A 24,168-nucleotide genomic window follows, 5' to 3' on the forward strand; every position below is an offset into this window, starting at 1 on the left:
TTACTTTTCATCCCCATTTCATTTCCTTGGAGTGCTCTCAGCTAATCATCTCTTTGGGATTCTACAGTACAATACGGTATGGTAATACACTGCCCTTAGTTTACAGAGACGCAGCTGATAGTTGAATGACATGCATGTGTCTGTGATTGGCCAGTGGGAGGTGGATATGCTGACTATATAGAGTGAACAGCTTGCCCAGTGTATCATATGTGAGAGTGCAGCTACTGGAGAGCCTGGGGATTTACTCTGCAAACTGTAAGTAACATTCTCCTCTAGCAGCTTTATGTCTATCTAATCCCAAGAAGATAAATAACTGGATTACTGTAGCTCTGAGCCTTATTGCTCATTTGAACCACTACTGTAATTTATATGTGATTCTACAGGTAGAACTCAGTATTTTCTGTATTGCAGCTTATTTACATGGAAATAACATAATAAAACATAGTACATAAATAAATGTATGTATGCTAGTTTGTATATGATTCCTATTGTATATGTGCATAATATTATTTGATAAATATATCTTAATAATAAAAAAGAATTAAGAAAACTTGATTACGTTACATGTTTAACATATATTTAGGTTGACATTTGAACACTGCAAATCTCAAAGTATATGATACATATAACCAAAATGAATAGATTGAGGCACATTGATTGGTTTATTTACAGTTGGATGGAAGAGCAGGTGGGGTGTCAGAATCACAACAAGTCCATGAAGACTTATGAACTGAAATTGTATTCATCCTAGTCTAGAGTCAACAGGATATGCATTCTGATCATGAATCTGCCACACACGGCTAAGGCAGAGGTATTAAGAGTATTAAAACAGTTTTTTCTTTTGGACAAAAGGGAATTGATTACATTTGGTATTAAAATGTGATATCTCAACAGTTATTACACACTAAATCACCATCACATTTTACTAAATCATCATCACATTTTACTAAATCACCATCACATTTAAAAAAAAACTAAATATGATTTTAAAATTATTGGGGGACATATATCATTTGTGGTTGTTTGTGTGTCAGTTTTAAGTTTGTCTTTACGTTGTGTGCCAAATTTATGAAATGGTGCACCTTAACCCCTTCCCGAGCAGTGCCATAATAGTACGGCACAGCGGGACGTGGCTTGCCGCCCAGTGCCATACTATTACGGCCCGCTGATTGGGCAGGTGCAGGAGCTGCGCCTGCCCGATCAGCTGCAGGGGACCGGCTGTTCCTGTTAGCTGGACCCCTGCTATATGTGCCGTCGCATTAACCCCTTCTATGTCGCGGTCAGCTCTGACCGCGACATAGAAGGTGTTTGCTGCGGGTGAGGGAGCCCATTGAGTCCCCGCGCTGCTGTGGCAGGGACCCGATGGGTGAGAAGGCAGCCCGATGCCGTGCAGAGGCTGCCCAATGCCTTTCACTGCATCGGGACCTGCCTTCTATGGATGCCAAGGAGATCTTCAGGCTGCATCTCCTAGGCAACCTGTTAGTGTATTAGGCCTAGTTCACACAATCGTTTTTTGCGAGTGTTCCGTTTCCGTATTTACGTTTTTCTGTTCTTTTGAAAGATAGAACATGTACTAATATTGCCTGCAAATAATGTTCCATGGCTTCGCAAAAAAAAATGAACACATACAGAAATGCATTCGTATGTCTTCCGTTTTTGGAGAACCATCTATTGAAAATGTTATGCCCAGCCCAATTTTTTCTATGTAATTACTGTATACTGTATAAGTCATACTGAAAAATGGAACTCAAAAACGGAACAACGGATCCGTGAAAAACGGACCGCAAAAAACTATAAAAGCCATACGTTCGTGTGAACTAGGCCTTACTCTGTGTAACACACTAACAGGCAATGCATTACAATACAGATGTATTGTAATGCATTGCAGAGGGGATCAGACCCCCAAAAGCTTAAGTCAGAAATAAAGTAAAAAATAAAAAAAGTAAAAAACTTCTTTTAATAAAAAGTTTCAAGTGAGAAAAGAAAAATGCCCCTTTTCCCTGATTTTATAAAAAAAAAAAAAAACACACATATTAGGTATCGCTGCATCCGTAACGACCGGTTCTATAAATATATCACATGATCCACCACGTCCGATAAACACCATAAAAAACATAAAGTAAAAACTATCAATAAACACCTTACATCACAAAAAGTGCAACACCAAGCAATCAAAAAGGCATATGTGCCACAAAATGATACCAATAAAACCTTCACCTCATCCTGCAAAAAATTTAGCCCCTACATAACAAAATTGCTCAAAAAATAATATAGCTCTCAGAACATGAGACACTAAAACATCATTTTTTTAGTTTCAAATATGCTATTATTGTGTTAAAGTGAAATAAATAAATAAAAGTATACATATTAGGTATCGCCGCGTCCGTAACAAACAGCTCTATAAAAATACCAAATGACCTAACCCCTCAGGTGAACACCATAAGAGAATAAAAAATAAAAACAGTACAAAAAACACAATTTTTTGTCACCTTACATCATAAAAATTGCAACACCAAGCAATCAAACAGGCATATGCCCTCCAAAAAAGTACAAATCAAACCGTCACCTCATCCTGCAAAAAATGAGACCCTACCTAAGAAAAATAAGCTGTGGCTCTCAGACTATTGTTACACTAAACACAATTTTATGGGGTTTCAAAAATGCTATTATTGTGTAAAACTTAAATAAATAAGAAAAAGTATACATATTAGGTATTGCCACGTTCGTAATGATCTGCTCTATAAAAATATCACATGACCTAACCCCTAAGGTAAATGCTAAAAAAACTGTGCCAAAATTAACAATTTTTGTCACCTTGCCCCACAAAGTGTAATAATGAATTATCAAAAAATCATATGTACCCAAAAATTTTACTTATAAAAACATCAACTCTTCCTGTAAAAAATGAGCCCCTGCACAAGACAATCGACAGAAAAATAATAAAAATATGTCTTTCAGAAAATGGAGACACAAAAACATACCTTTTTTTTCAAAAATGCTTTATTATATAAAACTGAAACAAACAAAGACAGTAGAAATATTTGATATCATTGCATCCATAACAACCTGCTCTATAAAAATAGCACATGATCTAACCTGTCAGATGAAATACGTAATATAAAGCAATCAAAAATCATATGTACCCCAAAATAGTACCAATAAAACTGGCACTTTAACCCCTAGTTTACAAAATGGGGTCCATTTTTGGGAGTTTCTACTGTAAGGTTGCATCAGTGGGGCTTAAATTGGAACATGGCATCTAAAAACCAGTCCAGCAAAATCTGCCTTCCAAAAACCATATGGCGTTCCTTTTCTTCTGCCCCCTGCAGTGCGCCCTTCAGTTTACGAGCTCATATAGGGTGTTTCTGTAAACCTGCATAATCAGGGTAATAAATATTGAGTTTTGTTTGGCTGTTAATCCTCGATGTGCTAAAGAAAAAAATTGATTAAAATGGAAAATCTGCCCAAAAAGTGTAAATTTTAAAATTTAATCTCCATTTTCCTTTAATTCTTGTGGAACACCTAAAGGGTTAACAATGTTTGTAGTAGCTTGAGGGGGTGCAGTTTCTACAATAGGGGTCATTTATGGGTGGTTTATACTATGTAAGCCCCACAAAGTGACTTCAGACCTGAACTGGTCTTTAAAAAGTAGGTTTTGGAAATTTTCTTAAAAATTTTAAGAATTGCTTCTAAAATTCTAAGCCTTTTAACGTCCTAAAAAAATAAAACGACATTTACAAAATGATGCCAACATAAAGTAGACATATGGGAATTGTTAAGTAATACATATTTTATAAGGTATCATTTTCTGTTTTAAAAGCAGAGAAATCGAAATTTAGAAAATTGCCCATTTTTCCAAATTTTTGGTACATTTTGGATTTTTTCATAAATAAAGGTGAAATATACTGACTCAAATTTATGACTATCATGAAGTACAATGTGTCATGAGAAAACATTCTCAGAGTGGCCTGGATAAATAAAAGTGTTCCAAAGATATTACCACATGAAGTGACGCATGTCAGATTTGCAAAAAATGGCCTGGACAAGTAGGTGAAAACTGGCCCGGGATAGAAAGGGTTAATAATATATTTGGCATGATTGCAATGTGGTTTACATGATCTATATGTGTTAACGTACACCAGGGGGTTGCCTGGCATTCAGATGCTACTTTTGCATAAGGCCTCATGCACACGGCTGTTTTTTTGGTCCGCATCGGAGCTGGGTCCGCATCGGAGCTGGGTCCTATTCTTGTCCGTGATGAGGACAAGAATAGGCAAATTGCAGAAGGCATGCGGGCAGCTTCTGTTTTTTGCGGATCCGCGGTTTGCGGACTGCAAAAAACAGCACGGGCGTGTGCATGAGCCCTAAGTCACATATAGTAAATGTTCCATAATCCAGGTCTACTCTCACTTTTGTCTCTTAAATATAGACCACTTTGAAAAGCGCAGAGGCTCACAAATGTTGCAGAAAATGCCATAATCGACATGATTTGCAAAATTTTTAAGCCAAAAACAAATATCTGATTTGATAAATGTCCCCATTATAGTAAACATGTCTAATTTGCTCCTGAGATCATATTGGAGACACAGTTGTGTGTAGCTGATGAGTGGAGGTTCTGACACTGCACACCTCTTCCGATCAGCTGTAAGGGTGCACTCCGACACTATGGATTTTGCTGCAGAAACTTCAGCGACTGAAAATCTGTTCCATTCATGTGAATGCAACAGCAAGCACATGGATTACTTCAAGTCCCATTCAGATGAATGGAATAGATTTCCAGTCACAGGAATTTGCAGAGTGTGAGTGCACCCTACATGGGAGCAGAGCTGTTGTAACCATCCGTCCACTGCACAACAGATGGAGCTGTGTAGTCCAAATGACGACTTTTGGCACTGGAGTCACTAGTAACTACTAGTAACGCTCGTTAGGTATGATCTGGCGATATAGGCGTGCGTAGTCTATTGCCATAAGCCCCCATTATCAGCCCTTATGCCTCATTATCCCCCATTATGCCTCTCATTAGCCCCCATTATGCCTCTCATTAACCCCCTTTATGCCTATGATTAGCCGCTATTATGCCTCATTAGCCCCATTATGCCTCATTAGCCCCATCATCAGCCCTTATGCCTCATTAGCCCCCATTATCAGCCCTTATGCCTAGTTAGTCCCCATTATGCCTCTCATTAGCCCCATTATGCCTCTTATTAGCACCTATTATGCATAATTAGCCCCCATTATGCCTCATTAGCCCCCATTATGCCTCTCATTAGCCCCATATGCCTCATTAGCCCCCATATGCCTAATTAGCCCCCATTATACCTCTCATTAGCCTCCATTATGCCCCCAGCAGCCTCATTTTTAAAAAAAATAGAAAAACACTTACCTCTCTGATCCTGGACGCCGCCCACGATCCTCATCCTCCTGCTGTCGGCTGTGCTCTGAACCGGCGCGCACAACGTGACATCACAAAGCGCCTCACGCTGTGCACAGCCCTACACAGCTGACAGCCGAGGACCAGGAAGCGGTAAGTACATAGCGTTCACCGCTTCCTGCTCCTCCGGTACTAATGAGCGCTTCCAAAATGGAAGCACTTCATTAGTATTCGCCGGCCAGCAGGCTTGATTAGGGAGTGCCCAGGCACACCGGAACACCTCGTGCACACACCTATGGCAATCAGCAGATGGTCGTCCCATGCAAAGGAACCATTATCGGCAAACTTCGATCACCCCATCCATGAACTGCTACAAGTTTACTACCTACCTCCTTTCACCCACCATCATGAACTACTACAGTTTCATCATGTTCTCCCATGAACTGTATCTGCAATCCTATGAGCCTACATATGAACTGCGCTGCCACTGAAGTCTTATGAGCCAGCCATAGCACCCCTTAGTCTACATGCACATTTGCTGCAGAGATTCCAGAAGGAGCCTTCATTACAGACTCTGGCAAAAATAAAGGGAAAAGAATGCAGCATGCAGCAGTATTTCAGAAGGCAAAATGTCTGCACTCACGCCAGATCCTAAAGGACCCTAATATTGTGAATAGAATCTGGTGGGCGCAGTTGGTGTTCAACATATGACAGATTCAGCGATTCTGCTATTCTGTTCCTATGCTGGAACAGAATACCAGAATCTGGTTGCTGCTAGTGTGCTATACCCCCCATGAACAGTGTGTGCTGCTGTTTCACCCGCTTCCCCTTTCCCGCCGACCAGAGCTGACTTACTGTGTGTGCTGCTATTGCCGACTCTCACTGTGGCAGAGTGCAACCAGGGCCTTGGGCAGATCTGGAATGCAGTCTGGACTGGTGAAGCTGCTGATTCAGGTCAGATCCGGACTGGTAAGTCAGGTCACAATGTGACATGTGCTGTCAGAGCAGGGCCAGGACAATGTACTTTGGTGCCCTAGGAAGATTAGGTAAATGGAGCACCCTTTTTAAAGAATTAAAGGGTTTATCCCACAAAAAATGTTCTACAGTTTTCAAACCAGCACCTGCAGCTGAATACTTTTGTAATTGCGTGTGATTACAAATTTAGCATAGCCAGAGTTATTCAATAAAATGTATCTGTACAGCGCCACCTGCTGTTTGTTTTTTTTCTTATTTCTTTGACCTGCTCACTGAGATGGCCGCACATACTCAGTTTCATCCTTCAACTGGCTCCTGAGCTGGGATAGGGAGACCGTAGACACGCCCCCTGAGCTGCAGCAGAAAAGACACTTCCTTTGAGCTGCCTTCTTGATATCAATCTAGCAGAGCATTGAATGGGGAGATCTCTGGATCCATGTGAGGTACAGGGCTGGTTCTAGCTTTGTTATAGACGGTCATGTGCTATATAATGTCTGATTTTCATTTTTTACATTAGTCATTGGAGAACCCTTTTAATAAAAAGCTACCCTACATTTTTAATAAAATACATTTTAAAACATTTTACAAGGTGCAGACACAGAATAAATTATATAATCCAGTCACTGACAAATTATATTTCTCTAATTGGAGTTGTTCACGTTTTTTCTTCCACATTTGCCGCAGAAAAGTTCTCCCAAAGACTACAGAGTCTCTTTTGCTAATGGCATACATACAGAGGGTAAAGAGGTAGCAGACACATCTGGGCCTGGGGCCTAAAGACCTCTTTGTCATGTAAGACAACACCAGTATGATAAATGACCATAGTATTGCCTGTTACAGATTTTAAATTGGGGCAAAATCAGCAGCTGCAAAACCTCATAATATACACTTCAATACAACCTTACAATACACACAGCTGCTGCAGGACCTCATAATACACACTTCAGCTGCTTCAGAATATAAAAATACACATCTCAGCTGCTGCAGAACCTCATAAGACACACTTCAGCTGCTGCAAAACCTTACAATACACACAGCTGCTGCAGAACCTCATAATACACTCTTCAGCTGCTGCAGAACATGATAATCTGATGCTACAGAACACATAAGGTTTGATCACATCTGTGCTATGGGCCTCCATTACAGATCAGGTCATAAATTCTGCACAAAATTTTGCAGCATGTCAGGGTCCATGATGAAACCCCACCAGATCCCCTTGTCTTTTGAGGGCATTTTTCTTGGAACAGTTTTTCTCCATATTTTTGCATGGCCCATTTATATATTTGTATAATCATTTGTGTAATCATGTCCCCCCTTAGACGTCTCGTCTCAATACTAAATACATTCAATTCTTTTAATCTTTCTTCATATCTAAGACCCTCCATGCCCCTTATTAGTCGCTCTCCTCTGTACTTTTTCCAGCTGCAGTGCATCCTTTCTATGTACTGGTGCCCAGAACTGAACTGCATGTTCCAGATGAGGCCACACCAACACTCTGTAAAGTGGTGATATTACATCCCTGCCCTGCGAGTCCATGTCTCGTTTAATGCATGACAATATCCTGGTGGCCTTAGAAGCAGATGATTGACATTGTATGCTGTTTAATCTATGATCTACAAGGACACCCAAATCCTTCTGTACAAGTGACTCCCCCAGTGTTACATCTCCTAGTACAGCGATGACGAACCTATGGCACGGGTGCCAGAGGTGGCACTCAGAGACCTCTCTGTGGGCACCCGGGCCCTGGAAAAAATCTAAGGTGCCCCAATATACCGTGTTGGCACTTTGCGATAAATAAGTGGGTTTTGAGTTGCAGTTTGGGCACTCAGTCTCTTAAAGGTTCACCATCACTGCCCTAGGACATATGAAGCACAGAGATTATTACTACCAAGATGCATAACTTTACATTTATCCACATTGAACCTCATTTGCCAAGTTGATGCCCAATCACTCAGAGTGTTCAAGTCGGCTTGTATTTTATGGACGTCTTCCATAGACTGCACAGTTCTACATAGCTTAGTATCATCTGCAAAAATACAAATGGTTCTATTAACCCCTTCAAGACACAGCCTTATTTCACCTTAAGGACCAGGTCATTTTTTGCAAATCTGACCAGTGTCACTTTAAGTGCTGATAACTTTAAAACGCTTTGACTTATCCAGGCCGTTCTGAGATTGTTTTTTCGTCACATATTGTACTTCATGACACTGGAAAAATTAAGTCCCAAAATTAATTTTTTTTGCATAAAAAAATACCAAATTTACCCCAAATTTGGAAAAATTAGCAAATTTCAAAGTTTCAGTTTCTCTACTTCTGTAATACATAGTAATACCCCCAAAAATTGTGATGACTTTACATTCCCCATATGTGTACTTCATGTTTGAATTATTTTCGGAATGATATTTTATTTTTTGGGGATGTTACAAGGCTTAGAAGTTTAGAAGCAAATCTAGAAATTTTTCAGAAATCCAATTTTTAGGGACCACTACAGGTCTGAAGTCACTTTGCGAGGCTTACATAATAGAAACCACCCAAAAATGACCCTATTCTATAAACTACACCCCTCAAGGTATTCAAAACTGATTTTACAAACTTTGTTAACCCTTTAGGTGTTGCACAAGAGTTATTGGCAAATGGGGATGAAATTTGAGAATTTCATTTTTTTGCCTAATTTTCCATTTTAACCAATTTTTTCCACTAACAAAGCAAGGGTTAACATCCAAACAAGACTGTATCTTTATTGCCCTGACTCTGCCGTTTACAGAAACACCCCATATGTGGCCGTAAACTACTGTACGGCCACACAGCGGGGCGTAGAGTGAAAGGTACGCCGTATGGTTTTTGGAGGGCTGATTTTTATGGACTGGTTTATTTACACCATGTCCCATTTGAAGCCCCCTGATGCACCCCTAGAGTAGAAACTCCCTAAAAGTGACCCCATCTAAGAAAGTACACCCCTCAAGGTATTCAAAACTGATTTTACAAACTTCATTAACCCTTTAGGTGTTGCACAAGAGTTATTGGCAAATGGGGATGAAATTTGAGAATTTAATTTTTTTGCCTAATTTTCCATTTTAACCCATTTTTTCCACTAACAAAGCAAGGGTTAACAGCCAAACAAGACTGTATCTTTATTGCCCTGACTCTGCCGTTTACAGAAACACCCCATATGTGGCCGTAAACTACTGTACGGCCACACAGCGGGGCGTAGAGTGAAAGGTGCGCCGTATGGTTTTTGGAAGCCAGATTTTGCTGGACAGTTTTTTTGACACCATGTCCCATTTGAAGCCCCCTGATGCACCCCTAGAGTAGAAACTCCCTAAAAGTGACCCCATCTAAGAAACTACACCCCTCAAGGTATTCAAAACTGATTTTACAAACTTCGTTAACCCTTTAGGTGTTGCACAAGAGTTATTGGCAAATGGGGATGAAATTTGAGAATTTCATTTTTTTGCCTAATTTTCAATTTTAACCCATTTTTTCCACTAACAAAGCAAGGGTTAACAGCCAAACAAGACTGTATCTTTATTGCCCTGACTCTGCTGTTTACAGAAACGCCCCATATGTGGCCGTAAACTACTGTACGGCCACACAGCGGGGCGTAGAGTGAAAGGTGCGCCGTTTGGTTTTTGGAAGCCAGATTTTGCTGGACAGTTTTTTGGACACCATGTCCCATTTGAAGCCCCCTGATGCACTCCTAGAGTAGAAACTCCAAAAAAGTGACCCCATTTTAGAAACTACGGGATAGGGTGGCAGTTTTGTTGGTACTAGTTTAGGGTACATATGATTTTTGGTTGCTCTATATTACACTTTTTGTGCGGCAAGGTAACAAGAAATAGCTTTTTTGGCATTGTTTTTTTTTATTGTTATTTACAACATTCATCTGACAGGTAAGATCATGTGGTAATTTTATAGAGCAGGTTGTCACGGACGCGGCGATACCTAATATGTATATATTTTTTTTTATTTATGTAAGTTTTACACAATGATTTCATTTTTAAAAAAACATTTTTTTTAGTTTCTCCATAGTCTAAGAGCCATAGTTTTTACAGTTTTGGGGCGATTATCTTAAGTAGGGTCTCATTTTTTGCGAGATGAGATGACGGTTTGATTGGCACTATGTTGGGGTGCATATGAATTTTTGATCGCTTGCTATTACACTTTTTGTGACGTAAGATGACAAAAAATTGCTTTTTCTACACCGTTTTTATTTTTATTTTTTTACGGTGGTCACCTGAGGGGTTAGGTCATATGATATTTTTATAGAGCCGGTCGATACGGACGCGGCAATACCTAATATGTATACTTTTTTTATTTATATAAGTTTTACACAATGATTTCATTTTTGAAACAAAAAAAATGATGTTTTAGTGTTTCCATAGTCTAAGAGCCATAGTTTTTTTCAGTTTTTGGGCGATTATCTTAAGTAGGGTCTCATTTTTTGCGGGATGAGATTACGGTTTGATTGTTACAATTTTGGAGTACATGCAACTTTTTTTATCACTTTTATTATCTTTTTTGGGGAAGTAAGGTGGGCAAAATTTCAATTTCATCATAGTTTTTTATTTTTTATTTTTATGGCGTTCACCGTTCGGGAAAAGTAACATGACCATTTTATAGATCAGGTCGTTACGGACGCGGCGATACCAAACATGTGTAGGGAATTTTATTTTTCTCATGTTTAATCAGTGATAAATGTGTTTTTTGATTTTTACTTTTTTTTTTACTTTTTTCACTTTTTTTTTTGACCCAGACCCACTAGGTTCTTGAAGATCCAGTGGGTCTGATGTCTGTATAATACAGTACAGAACAATATATATTGCACTGTACTATATTTTACTTACACTGAACAGATCTATGCTTTCAGCACAGATCTGTTCAGCACCATGGACAGCAGGACGCCTGAGAGGCGTCCTGTTGCCATGGGAACCTTCCCCGTCTGCTCAGTTATGGTCAGAACTGCGCAGACGGGGAAGGGTAAGGACGGGGCTCTGGGGGGGCTGTCTGGGGGCTCTCTCCCTCTCCATCGGGGGGCTGCAAAGGTACAGCAGCCCTCCGATGGGACAGGGAGGGAGCTCCCTGAGCTGTTAACCTTTTCCATACCGCGGTCCGTACGGACCGCAGTATGGAAAGGGTTAAACGGCTGACATCGCATCACCGATGTCAGCCGTTTATACCAGGGTGCCAGCAATGTGCTGGCACCCTGGTATAACCCACTAGAAGCCAACGATGATTATAATGGGAGGCGGGCGGGGGATCGCGATCCCGCCTGCCGCACCGCCCGCCTCCCGCAACTGCCGCACCGCCCCCCTGCACCCCGCCACATAAATGAATTCAGGGGTGCAGGGGGGTTAAAAAAATCGATTTGGGGCAATTTTTAGGTTTCTGATCCTTGCGGTCAGGGACCGCAGGGATCAGAAACTACATTGAGCGATCGCCCATAGGGGGGGGTGCCGAAACTGCCCGATCGCCGATACGGGGGGTCACAGGACCCCCCTCGGCATTGAGCCTGAGTGCCTGGCTGTGTGTAACAGCCGGCACTCAGTGCTGTCACCATGTCTGCAGACATGGTGACAGTTAAATGCGATGAGGAGTATACTAGTCATGGAGCGCTAAGTAGCAGTGCTCCATGACTAGTATACATGTCATAGGTACAGTAGATTGTCACACTCTCCTTCTCTGATCGCTTCCCTGACAGGAATGGGGACGATCAGAGAAGGAGAGGCACACAGTCCCTCCCTAACCCCCCTTACCTGCCCCGATGCGCTGCGATTGGTCCCTCTGCAGTATTGGACCAATCACAGTGATCGTGGGCGGGTCAGGGGTCTAATACAACTCCTTCCGGCTTCTCTGGTTGCCTAGCAACCCCAGCACGCCAGCTTCACTGAATCTTCAGCGCTTCAGTCCCTGCGCTGACAATGAAAGCCGATCACGTACATGCACGTGGGGATGCGGTGAGGCACCACATTCCCCCACGTACATGTACGTGATGTTGCGTGAAGGGGTTAATCCCGTCCTCGATATCATTAATAAATAAATAAAATAATAGAGGACCCAGACCCAGCACTGAAACTTGGGGTACATGACTTGTAATCCGGGACCATTCTGAATAGGAATCATTGACCACAACTTTCTGGACACGATCCTTCAGCCAGTTTTCAATCCAATTACAAACTACACTTTCCAAGCCAATAGACCTTAGTTTACCTATTAAACGTCTATGAGGGACAGTATCAAAAGCCTTTGCAAAATCCAGAAACACTACATCCACAGCTGCCCCTCTGTCCAGGCTTCTACTCACCTCCTCATAAACACAAATCAGGTTAGTCTGACTTCTGTCCTTAGTAAACCCATGTTGGTTATCACCGGAGCCTTGTTCACATTTACCTTATTTAACTTATCTTGGACCATATCTACAGTTAGCCAATTGAGTATATTACTGGATGCACTAACAGCCCCAGCACCACATATATCAGCTCCTTTCTCTTCTTTTGTATATACAGAGCTAAAAAAAACATTTAGTAACTCTGCCTTTTCCTTATCTGCAGTGACTAACCCCCCTGTACTATTATTTAGGGGTACCTACCTGCTCAGAGCTTTTTTTTTTTTTTTTAGCATTTATATATTTAAATAATTTTTGGGGATTTGTTTTGCTCTCTTTTGCTACCTGCTGTTCGTTTTATATTTTTGCTATTTTTATCTCCTTTTTACAGATTTTATTAAGCCCTTTGTAAACTTCAAATGCTACAGCTGACCCCTCAGATTTGTATTCTTTAAATGCCCTTTTTTTTGTCATTTATTGCCCTTTTTTCAGTAGCTGTAAGCCATAGGGGGTTTAATTTTAGCCGTTTCTACTTGTTACCTAAAGGAATAATTTTATTAGTGCAATTACTCAATGTGGATTTAAAGCTGTCCCATTTATCCTCAGTATTATTATGTGACAGTAGCTGTTCCCAGTCTATGCCCTGAAAATTGGCTTTTTAAAATTCAGTGTTTTTGCTCTGTCTAACAGAGTTTGCTTCTTACAGTTTAGGGGAAATATAATAATATTGTGGTCACTATTACCTAGTGTTTCTTGAACAGTAACATTTCCAACAAGCTCTGCATCATTAGAAATTACCAGATCCAACAGTGCATTGCCCCTAGTGAGAACTTCTATGAACTGGCCCATAAAATTGGCCTGCAGAAAGTTGAGGAATCTTCTCCCCTTTGCGGTTGAGGCAGAACCATGACCCCAGTCAATGTCTGGAGCTGGTAAAAAAGAGAAAACTACAACTCCTAACATGTCCAGACTATTATTTTGGGACATCTGTGGACATTACAGGGTTGGGGTATAAGAGGAGAGACCTAAAGCTCCCAGCCTGTCTGGACTGTTATTAAAGGAAATCAGTGTACATTATAGGGGGAGAGGTATGAGGAGAAAACTACAACTCTCAGTATGACCAGACTGTTATTAAAGGGAATCAGTGGACATTATAGAGAGAAGGATATAATATGAGAGAACTACAACTCTCAGCATTTCTAGGATGTTATAATGGGTTACCGCAGGACATTACAATAAGAGCTCCACCTCCTCACATTGTGACATCAAAAAGGTAATTCACCACTTCTCCTCTGTACCGCTGAGCTCTTCCGCTTCCTGGTCACTGGTCACATAAGGATGACATCACACAGGTGGTGTATTCTCTGCACAGCAAGCTAGCCAGGTGCAATCAGGTGGCCTTTCGTCCACAGCCAGGCACGTTTCACCCATGGGCCCTATAACAACTGCGTGGTCTGCCTCCATTGGAGGTACACCACTGGCCATCACTTGAGGGGTGGGTTCATTCATAGGTTTTTAGTGGCGTTTTTGTGCACTTTTATTGGCAACACAGGTGTTTTTCTGGTGTTTTGACATTTATTTCTCTATAGGATAAAAATTGCCATAAAAACCAGGGTTAACACAGTTGTTCAGGAAGAAAGGCAGAAAAAAAAAAATTATGAAAACTGCTTGCAGTATGGGGGGGGGGGGGGGGGAACTGATTGCCATCTGTGGCATTTTTAGTGACTTACATTAATTTGCATCTGAAGAAGAGATTGTCTACTCTCAAGACTGTCACGCCCTGCCCTGTGAGTGATCTGAGAAGATCTGTCAGACTTGCTGCACATGCATCTATCTGACAGATTACTTTGATGTGGCTTTGGGGCAGGATCCCACACCTCACAGGTTCTGCTCATTAGGTTGTTAGTAATGCTAGCTATACCTGCCCCTCACTATAGCCCTTGTGGTTTATAGTTTCTCCTGGAGATCTCTGCTGGTGTTTGGTGATTCTCCTGCTCCCAGTCCGTCTTTAGTTAAGTCCTCCTTCCTTCCCTTCTAATGTTTGTACTGGCTAGGCCTTAGGTAGACTTGGGTTCCTTCATCTTGTGCAAGGAACCGGCTGTCTTTTCTAGCTGTGGGTTTGTATCAGTTGCAGCATGGCTTAGGTTCGAGTGCATGAACACTTCTACCATCGAGATTTGTTCATGTTGGTAGAAGTCAGGGAAAGGCTCAGGGATTGTCAGGAATTTTGTTGTGTTTGGTTTGCTTCCCTTCCCTAACCTTCTGTGACATTATAAACTGCCCATACCGTAATTTTTTTCCCCTTGCTCCGTGCAAAATGGAAGCTGTTGATACTCTGGTTGATCGCATACAGGAATTATCTTGGGAGGTAGCAGACCTCCGTAATTCAGTTGCACTGTGTAAGAGAGCTCTGGTGTCTGGCACTGCTGGTGGGAACCAGCCAGCCTTGAACCAAAGGTCGCTCTCCCAGATAGGTTTTCTGGGGGAAGTGATAACTTTGGTTCAGGGAGTCTTGTAAATTATATTTTTGTTTGCGTCCGATTTCATCTGGGGACGAAAAAGTGGGGATTGTCATTTCTCTGCTATAAGGTGATGCTCAGTCCTGGGATTTTTCTCTGCCGATCGGTTCGCAGTCCCTCTGATCGGTGGACAAGTTTTTCAGAGCCCTGGGCCTGATTTATGATGACCCGGACCGGGTCTCTCTAGCCGAATCTAAGCTGCTGCATAGCTTGTGTCAGGGGGAACATAAAGCTGAATCTTATTGTGCTGAATTTAGAAGATGGGTGACTGACTTGGAGTGGAATGACCCTGCACTCTGTGGTCAGTTCTGTCAGGGGCTATCTGAGAAACTAAAAGACGCCCTTGCGTTTCATGAAAATCCTGATTCTTTGGAGGCGGCCATGGCTCTAGCTGTAAGGATTGATAGACGTCTGAGGGAGAGGTGCAAGGTTCCCCTCAGGCAGGAGGCACACTGTCATTTGGGGAATCTGTCCCTCCTTTCCCTCGGGGTACAGTGACACTTGAACCTGGGACTGCAGAGGAACCTATGCAGTTAGGTTTGGTCTCTTCTTGCCTTGGTAATAGGAACTCTAGAGTGCAGAGAAGACTGTGTTATTTCTGTAAAGAAGGACATTTCGTTAATGTGTGTCCTTTTATTAAGCCTTAAAGTGGTAACAAAAAACAAAAGGAGGGTTCTTTCAAAAAGAAAACAAGTTCCCTTACCCTTTGTAACGTAAATGAAGAGTCAGAACAGGTATATTTGTTTTCTACCTGCAGTACCTGATTCCTCCTGCCTGCCATGATGGCGCTAGACTCTGAAAATATTGAATTAGAAGTATTTGTTGACAGTGGCGCAGGGGTTAATCTTGTTGATTATCAATTTGTTTAGAGTCATGGTTTTAGAACTAGCGTATTAAGCAAACAGATATCAGTGGTTGCATATCAGTGTTTGCTATAGATTCCGCTCCTCTCGCGCAAAAAAGTCTAACTCATATTGTGTAGGATATTCATTTGAGGGTGGGTGATTCTCATGTTGAATTTATTTCTTGTTTTGTCCTTAAAGGTTTGCCTGCTCCGCTGGTTCTGGGTTTACCATGGTTGACAAAACATAATCCGACCATTGACTGGCAAACTAGATAAAACAGTAATTGGAGTGATTTTTGTATGGACAACTGTCTCGGCGCATCTATTTCTGGGGTATTCACTAAGGTGTTACCTCCGTTTCTTTCAGATTTTTCGGACGTATTCTCGGAGGGTGGAGATCAGGAGTTGCCCCCCACGAGAGTATGATTGTCCAATCAATCTTATTCCAGGAGCAAAATTGCCAAAATCTCGGTTATATAATCTTTCCCAACTCGAAAGAGTAGCTATGCGGGAGTATATTGCCAACAGTTTGACAAAAGGACATATTAGACCATCTAAATCACCTATGGCAGCGGGCTTCTTTTTTGTAAAAAAAAATAATATGGGTCCCTTAGACCATGCCTAGATTTCCAGGAAATTAATCTCATTACTGTCCGTGACCCTTATCTCCTTCCCTTGATTCTGGATCTATTTGATCATATTGTCGGTGTTTTCTAAATTGGATTTAAGAGGAGCTTATAATCTGATAAGAATCAGGGAAGGGGATGAATGGAAGACGGCCATAGTTGGTTTAACTAATGCCTCGGCAGTCTTCCAGCACTTTATCAATTACATTTTTCATCATTTGGTGTGTAAGTTTATCATTGTTTTCCTCGATGACATACTGATTTACTCACCCTCATATGGAGACTCATCAGGATCATTTAAGACAAGTATGATTGATCCTTCGGGAGATTAAATTGTATGCTAAATTGGAAAAATGTGTGTTTGCTGTTCAAGAACTGCAGTTTCTGGGTTACTTACTTTCTGCCTCAGGTTTTTGCGTGGATCCCGAAAAGGTACATGCAGTACTAGAATGGGACCGGCTGGAGAATCAGAAAGCTCTGATGCAGTTTTTAGGATTTACTAATTACTACAGGGTGGTGGTACTCCGATTTTGGCTGATGGGGTGGTGGTATCCGCTCTTTATCCCGAGCTGGAGGCGTAAGTGCTGGGGGCTCAAGGTGAGGCACCTTATTCCTGTCTTCCAGGGAAGTTGTTTGTTCCTTTAGAACTGCGACACAAGGTGTTCAAGGGACATCATGACACTGTCCTTGCGGGACACCCTGGGAGTATATCCACGGTGGATCTTATTTCCCAGAGATTCTGGTGGCCAGGTTTGTGTAAATGTGTTGAGGGCTATGTAGCAGCTTGTGAGACCTGTGCACGAGCTAAGGTAGCTCACATTTGGCCATCAGGATCTCTTCTTCCGTTGTCCATTTCATCTGGTCCTTGGACGCATTTGTCCATGGAGTTCATCACTGACTTACCAAGTTCCTCTGGGAAAACTATGATTTTGGTGGTGGTGGACCGGTTCAGTAAGATGGCTCACTTTGTATTATCAGGTTTGCCCAATGCTAAAACTCTCACTCAGGTGTTTATTGATAACATTGTGAAATTACAAGGCATCCCCTCTGATGTGGTGTCTGATAGGGGGATGCAATTTGTTTCCAGGTTTTGGAAGGCATTTTGTACTCGTCTGGGTATTCAGTTGTCTTTCTCTTCGGCTTTCCATCCTGAGTCGAATGGACAAACTGAGCGCACTAACCAGAACCTGGATACTTATTTGAGGTGTTTTGGCGCTGATAATCAGAAGGAATGGTCCTCGTTTCTGTCCTTGGCTGAGTTTGCCTTGAATAACCATGGACAGGAGTCAACTGATAAGTCACAATTTTTTGGCTGGGTTCAGACCTGAGCGTTTTACAGCGCGTTCCTACGCCATATGAGGCCATATAGCCATATGAGGGCTTGTTTTTTGCCGGACAAGTTGCAATTTCTAATAGCACCATTTAATATTGCATATGATATAATATAGTAGAAAGCTGGAAAAAAAATTGTGGGAAAAAAAAACACAGTTCCACAGTTTTAGGCCTCATGCACACGACCGTATGTATTTTGAGGTCCACAAAAAATACGGATGACTTCCGTGTGCATTCCGTATTTTGCGGAATGGAACAGCTGGCCCCTAATAGAACAGTACTATCCTTGCCCGTAATGCGGACAATAATAGGTCATGTTCTCTTTTTTTGTGGAACAGAAATACACACATAGGGAAACGGAATGCAAATGAAGCAAAAAAAAAAACGGAACGGACACACAAAGAAAATACGTTCGTGTGTATGAGGCCTCATGGATTTTAATTTTTTTTCCCACCATATTCTGACCCCCATAAGTTTTTTGTAGTGTGGGGACTCGCTCTGGTAGACAGGATTAGCGGACGCAGTATAGAGGCAACAACAAGTTCTTTGGATCGAACAGTTCAGTGCTTTATTCACACTTTAGGCAAGTGACAAAACAAGCAGTCATATTTAAAATCCGGTCTGGTATTTGACCTCATCTGGCTGTAAATCCATGCTGGGAGGAAAATACCTGTTTTCCCAGACACAACCTCTGACTGTGTCACAGTAGCTACGTTGAAAGATCTGTGTGAGGGCTCATTTTTTTAAGACAGTCTGTAGATTTCATTGATACTATTTAGTGGTGTACATGACTTTTTGATCACTTTTTATAAAAAAAATTGGGAGAGGTGAAACAATGAAAAAATTGCGAATTGGCCATTTTAAGTTTTTTTCCGTTACATCATTTGCCATGGTATAAATATTTTTTATATTTTAATATAGTATGGGCCTTCTTGGACTTGGTGATGCCTATGATATTTATTTATTTTGATTATTTTTATTTTTATTCTGGGGAAAGAGGATGCTGATTTGAATTTTTTTATTTTTAAAACTTTTTTATGGCACCTGCTCCACTCTGAAAAGGGTGCAATCATTATAATCCTTATTGCCAGTGAATAAAGTGATGCAATAGTAGGCAAGTGGTTAAAAATTGTGAACATCTTTCCAAAATATTGTCTAATCATTAGATCATATTTTTTTCAAAAACTTTTTTCAAACTTTTTTAAAATGGAATTTTAGGCAAAGGCTCCAAACGAAGCATCCATCACAAATGTGAACCTAGTATGAGGTGTTCAATTTCCCTGCAGTACCACTACAGGATAACTTCTGTGGGGGATATGTGTATAACTTCTGTGTGGAAGATGTGTATAGGCAGATAAGATCACTTCCTTTACTTTCCATCTCTCTGTGACAGGTGCATTGGGATATGGCAGTCTCCCAAAAGTTATTCTAACCTGCATGAACTGAGATATCTGCTATATGCAAGTTCCATCTCAGCTTAGGTGTCTAAAAATGACCCTTGTGGTTATTGATCTGTGCTACACACATAATTGTTTTTCAGTTTCATATTGTACAAAATGGGTCTGTTATACAAGTTTACTATTTTTGGCCTCAGCTACATGGCAGAGACATACACTGTAATAGAAGCCTTATTCCAGTTTTGTACCAAATGGAGTTGTACCATGGCCATGTTCATGTGCCCTTAAAGGGGTTGTCTCACTTTAGCAAATGGCATTTATCATGTACATAAAGTTAATACAAGCCACTTAATAATGTATTGTGATTATCCATATTGCCTGCTTTGCTGGCTTGATTCATTTTTCCATCACAATATACACTGCTCCTATCCATGGTTACGACCACCGCTGCAGTGCAGATACAAGGTGGTCATGATGGGAGCTGCTGTGAATGTGTGCTTATCCGCACTCTCACGGTCTTGGCCACTACAGTGTGCAAGCACGGCCAACGCTACTGGATTTCAGGGTGGTTGTAACCCCTGGATATGAGCAGTGTATAATGTGATAGAAAAATGAATCAAGCCAGTAAAGGAGGCAATATTTGGATCATCACAATAAATTAGTAAGTGCCTTGTATTAACTTTTTCTGCATGATAAATGCCATATGCTGAAGTGACACAACCTCTTTAATCTATTTTCAGCATTTTATGATATTAGCTGATGGATGGAAATTCATTTAAAATCTCATTAACTTAAATATCATCAACTCTCAATAAATCTCCCCTGCCAAAAAACTCCACTGTTTTATTCTTTCTTTTTTTGTTGTGAAATTGAATGGGACACTGGATGGAAAGGATATACAAAATACAAATTATACAAAATACAAATTTTTTTCCCCATCTGTCTTCCCGTTGATTTCAATATAAAACAATGTATGTGAAGATGTACATGTTTTCTTTTAAATCAGTTTGGATTTCCATCCGTTAAACTGAATAGGACAATTGGTGGAAAACCGGCGTAGATAATGACAGCTGTTATCATCAGGCAGATAATTTTTTGTCATCATTAGTCATATGTTCTAGAACAGCACCGATGACAAATAGGTGTGAGCACAGCCTAAATCCACGTTCACTAACATTAGATCTAGCATGTTTCCTTCTAAATCCATAGATGTCATCTAATTCAGTTTTCCTGTGTTTGCTGCTCATTTGTCTTGTCTTTCACCCTTTGTATGTCTCCTGTTTGTTTCGTCCCCTCCTTACAGACAGTGTGTGAAATGCCTCTTTGTTCATTAAACAAGTTGTTGCTCTGGTTACAGTTTAACCCTTTTAATGTTGGAAATGTCAGTGTTAAGGAGGCTGGACATTTGTTTTCGGGGTGTTCAGTTTAGGGATCATTTTTGAAAACTGTTTACGCAAAACCCTTTATATGTAACTGCAGTATGGTCAGTTAGAAAAGTATGTACAATTTACATGTAAAGGATGAAAGCCTCAATGAATACAGCTCAAAAAAATGCTGGTATAAGATGTTATAGTACTTTCACATCGCCTCCTTAGTTCTGTGCTATGTGTGGCACTGGTATGTAGAAACAGTGTAAGAATAGTATTATGTGTTGGAAACAAGTGACAGATTATCAAATTCGGGATTTAACACATTTTAGTGGGAAGTGTTTCATATATCCCTCTCTGAACAGAATTAGAAAGGTACATTAAGACACAAGCCATAACAATAAAAATATACAACTTTTCATCATACTGCTGGCAATTACTTTTTTTCTGAAAAGTAGAAAGTATTGTATGATTTAATCCGCCATCAATAATATTGTGAAAAGAGATGAGCAAATTTCTTGAAATTTGTTTTAAGTCAGGTTTATTCGAGTAGGAATAAGTGTGACCTACTGTAAATCAAGAGTGTTCCAATTCGCCTGAAAATGTGTGTATGACACACTGAGGTCTCTGAGTTTTCTCTCTCTCCTCTTTTCTCATTTCAATCTCCTGCGCCATTCTACTGCCTCATAGGCTTTTGGCCAAGTGGCCTGAGGCCTATCAGGCTGAATGGCGGGAAAGAGAGCAATAGGCTCCTGTACCCCGCCATATACTCTCACCGTCCTCAGAGGCAACCAGGCAGTTCACCTGGCTCTCCAAAGCTCACGGGCCCCATAGCGACTCCCTAGTCTGCCTCTATTGGCCGTAGACCACTGGCTATGGGTAAAAGCATGGTTGACGGTGTTAACAAATAGCCTATTTAAAAAACACACTGTACTGTCAGATTTGTTATTAATAAAAATCCATCAAAAAATTGTTCCTTTATGGGGGGGAAGATGCCTGCCATTGTTTACATGGCTGTATGTAAAGAAGCAATTTCTTGTTCTGAACAAGTGGTCTAAAAATGATGGCAGATTCCTGGCTATGTTTATGCATATATGGTAATATCAGAAATAGCAGTGGCTTGTTCTGAATAAGGGGTCCAAAATTATGCCTTAAAAAGGGCATTTATACACATGGTAATATCAGAAAAAACTTACTGTACACTTCTTAACCCCTTCCTGACACTGTAATTTTCTTATTTTTTTGTTTTCATTTTTTGTTCCTTGCTTTTCCAGAGTCATAACTTTTTTATTTTTCTGTTCACATAGCTATATGAATTTGCAGGACAAGATGTTCTTTCTAATGGCACAATTTAATATTGCTTATAATGTAGTGGGAAGCTGGGAAAAAAACGCAGTTCAGGGTTTTATGGGCTTGTTTTTTTACGGCATTTCCTATGTGGTAAAACTAACCTGTTAACTTCATTCTCTGGGTCAGTACAAATAAAGCAATAATATATTACTACATTTTATAGTTTTCCTTGTCTTTTAATATTACAAAAAATAAAAAATATTAGGAAAAAAGTTTTTTTTTTTGTCTGACCACCATAACTTTTGGGGTGTGTACAACTTTTGATCACTTTTTATTCAATTTTTGGGGAGAGGTAAAACAGAATATTGACCATTTAGATTTTTTTTCCATTGAGTTGTTCACCACACAAGATAAATATTTTTCAATAGCATTTTATTATGGATAAAGGGGAGTTATTTGAATGTTTATGTTTTTAATTACTCTGTGACTCTAGCATTGCTGTTAGACATCCCAATAACTCCAGATACCTACTTTTACAAAGTTTTAGTTCTTCAAAATGGCACTGTTAAGACTTTTACTGGAAACGTAATTAATTTCAGTGTTGACAGGCTCATACATGGCAAAAAAAAAACAATACACACTGCAATCCGCAGTGATTATCCATTAAAATCTCTGGAGAAATTGGGCTTCACAAAATATGTAACACATAGGGGGTCATTTATTAAGTCTGGCATTTTAGACGCCGGTTTTAATAACCACTATAGCTGGTGGTGGATCCGCTGAAGTTATGAAGATGCAATTTTTGTTCTAGTGGGGCTTATTCCAAAATGTGCTAATTTGACTCCAGAAAACTGTTATAGGAGGCTTGGTAAATGTGGGCCTATGTGTGAAGGAAGTGCAGCCAGAAAAAACAAAGAAGTATGTGCAGTACTATAACATCACAATATATTAGATTTTATAAGAATCTGCAAATAGAAGAGAGAAAAAAGGGCGTAGGTGGAAAAAAACAAGCCTTGGCCTATCATAGGAACAGTTACTGTAAAGCACAATGAGGCAAGAAAGTCCCCCTAGTGTAATAATAAACAGAATGTTGGTAAACGAGTATTACAAGGGTTGTCTTACCCCGAAGCTAAACTTAACTAAGGCCTGGAATGCGTTTACAAAAACCTGAAGGTTTACAAACAACATCTCTTAGCAACTATCAGTGAAAAACACAATGCGTTTTTCACTGAAGACCCATTAACTTTTATGGGGCCAGGGCTGCGTGAAAAAACGCAGAATATAGAACGTTTTTCACGCAACGCAGAACTGATGCGTGAAAAAAAAAAACGCTCATGTACACAGACCCATTAAAATGATTGGGTCAGGATTCAGTGCGGGTGCTATGCGTTCACGTCACGCATTGCACCCACGCGGAAAACTCACTCATGTAAAAGGGTCTTTAACTTTACCCTTAAAGTGAATGCCCGCCTTTTAATGCCATTTTGATTTTTAGGTCAAACATTGTGTTATTTATTTGTATATATATTTGTTTAACCCCTTAGTGACCACCCATACGTGTTTTTACGGCGGTCACTAAGGGGCCTTAGGCTGGGTTTTTACGGCGGCCCGGTCTAAGCGCTGCACGGATCCCCCGTGCAGCGGGGAGCACGGACCCGGCTCTCACATGAGAGCCGGGGCCCTGCTCTAACAGCCCGGACCGGCAGAAGTGCCGATCTGGGCTGTTTAACCCTTTACATGCCGGGTGCAATGGCGCCCGCTGCATGTAAAGTGGTGACAGAGGGAGCGGCCTCCCTCTGTCTCCCATCAGCACCTCGAAAATAAGATCGCGGGGTGCTGATGTGTACGGAAGCTTACCTTGCTTCCGATCAGGGCCCCGAGCCTGTCTTCAGTTCTCTCCAGCAGGCTGTGACTCTCTGGCGCAGCCTGCTGGTCAAGGTTTGAATAGCATTGCTATTGAAATGTAATGCCTTATAGCGATAATGCATTACATTTTAAAAGCAATCAAAATACTGTATATTATAGTCCCCTTGTGGGACTTTTAAGTAGTAAAAAAAAATTAAAAATACACATTTATTTAAAAAAATTCCATTAAATAAAAAAATATGCTTTTTTTTCCATAGAA

General features: G+C 40.7%; 1 protein-coding gene across 1 annotated transcript in view; it reads left to right on the plus strand.

The window, feature by feature from the left end:
• Positions 1 to 224: 224 nt before the first annotated feature.
• LOC122922544 (aromatic-L-amino-acid decarboxylase-like) overlaps positions 225 to 24,168 on the plus strand; it is a 287,546-nt gene continuing 263,602 nt past the window's right edge. Inside the window, exon 1 of the mRNA XM_044273181.1 lies at positions 225 to 255. The gene's annotated coding sequence lies outside the window, so the exon portion shown is untranslated. The remainder of the gene's footprint in view (positions 256 to 24,168) is intronic.

This window comes from Bufo gargarizans, unplaced genomic scaffold (assembly GCF_014858855.1).
Source record: "Bufo gargarizans isolate SCDJY-AF-19 unplaced genomic scaffold, ASM1485885v1 fragScaff_scaffold_459_pilon:::fragment_2:::debris, whole genome shotgun sequence".
Taxonomy (NCBI): Eukaryota; Metazoa; Chordata; class Amphibia; order Anura; family Bufonidae; genus Bufo; species Bufo gargarizans.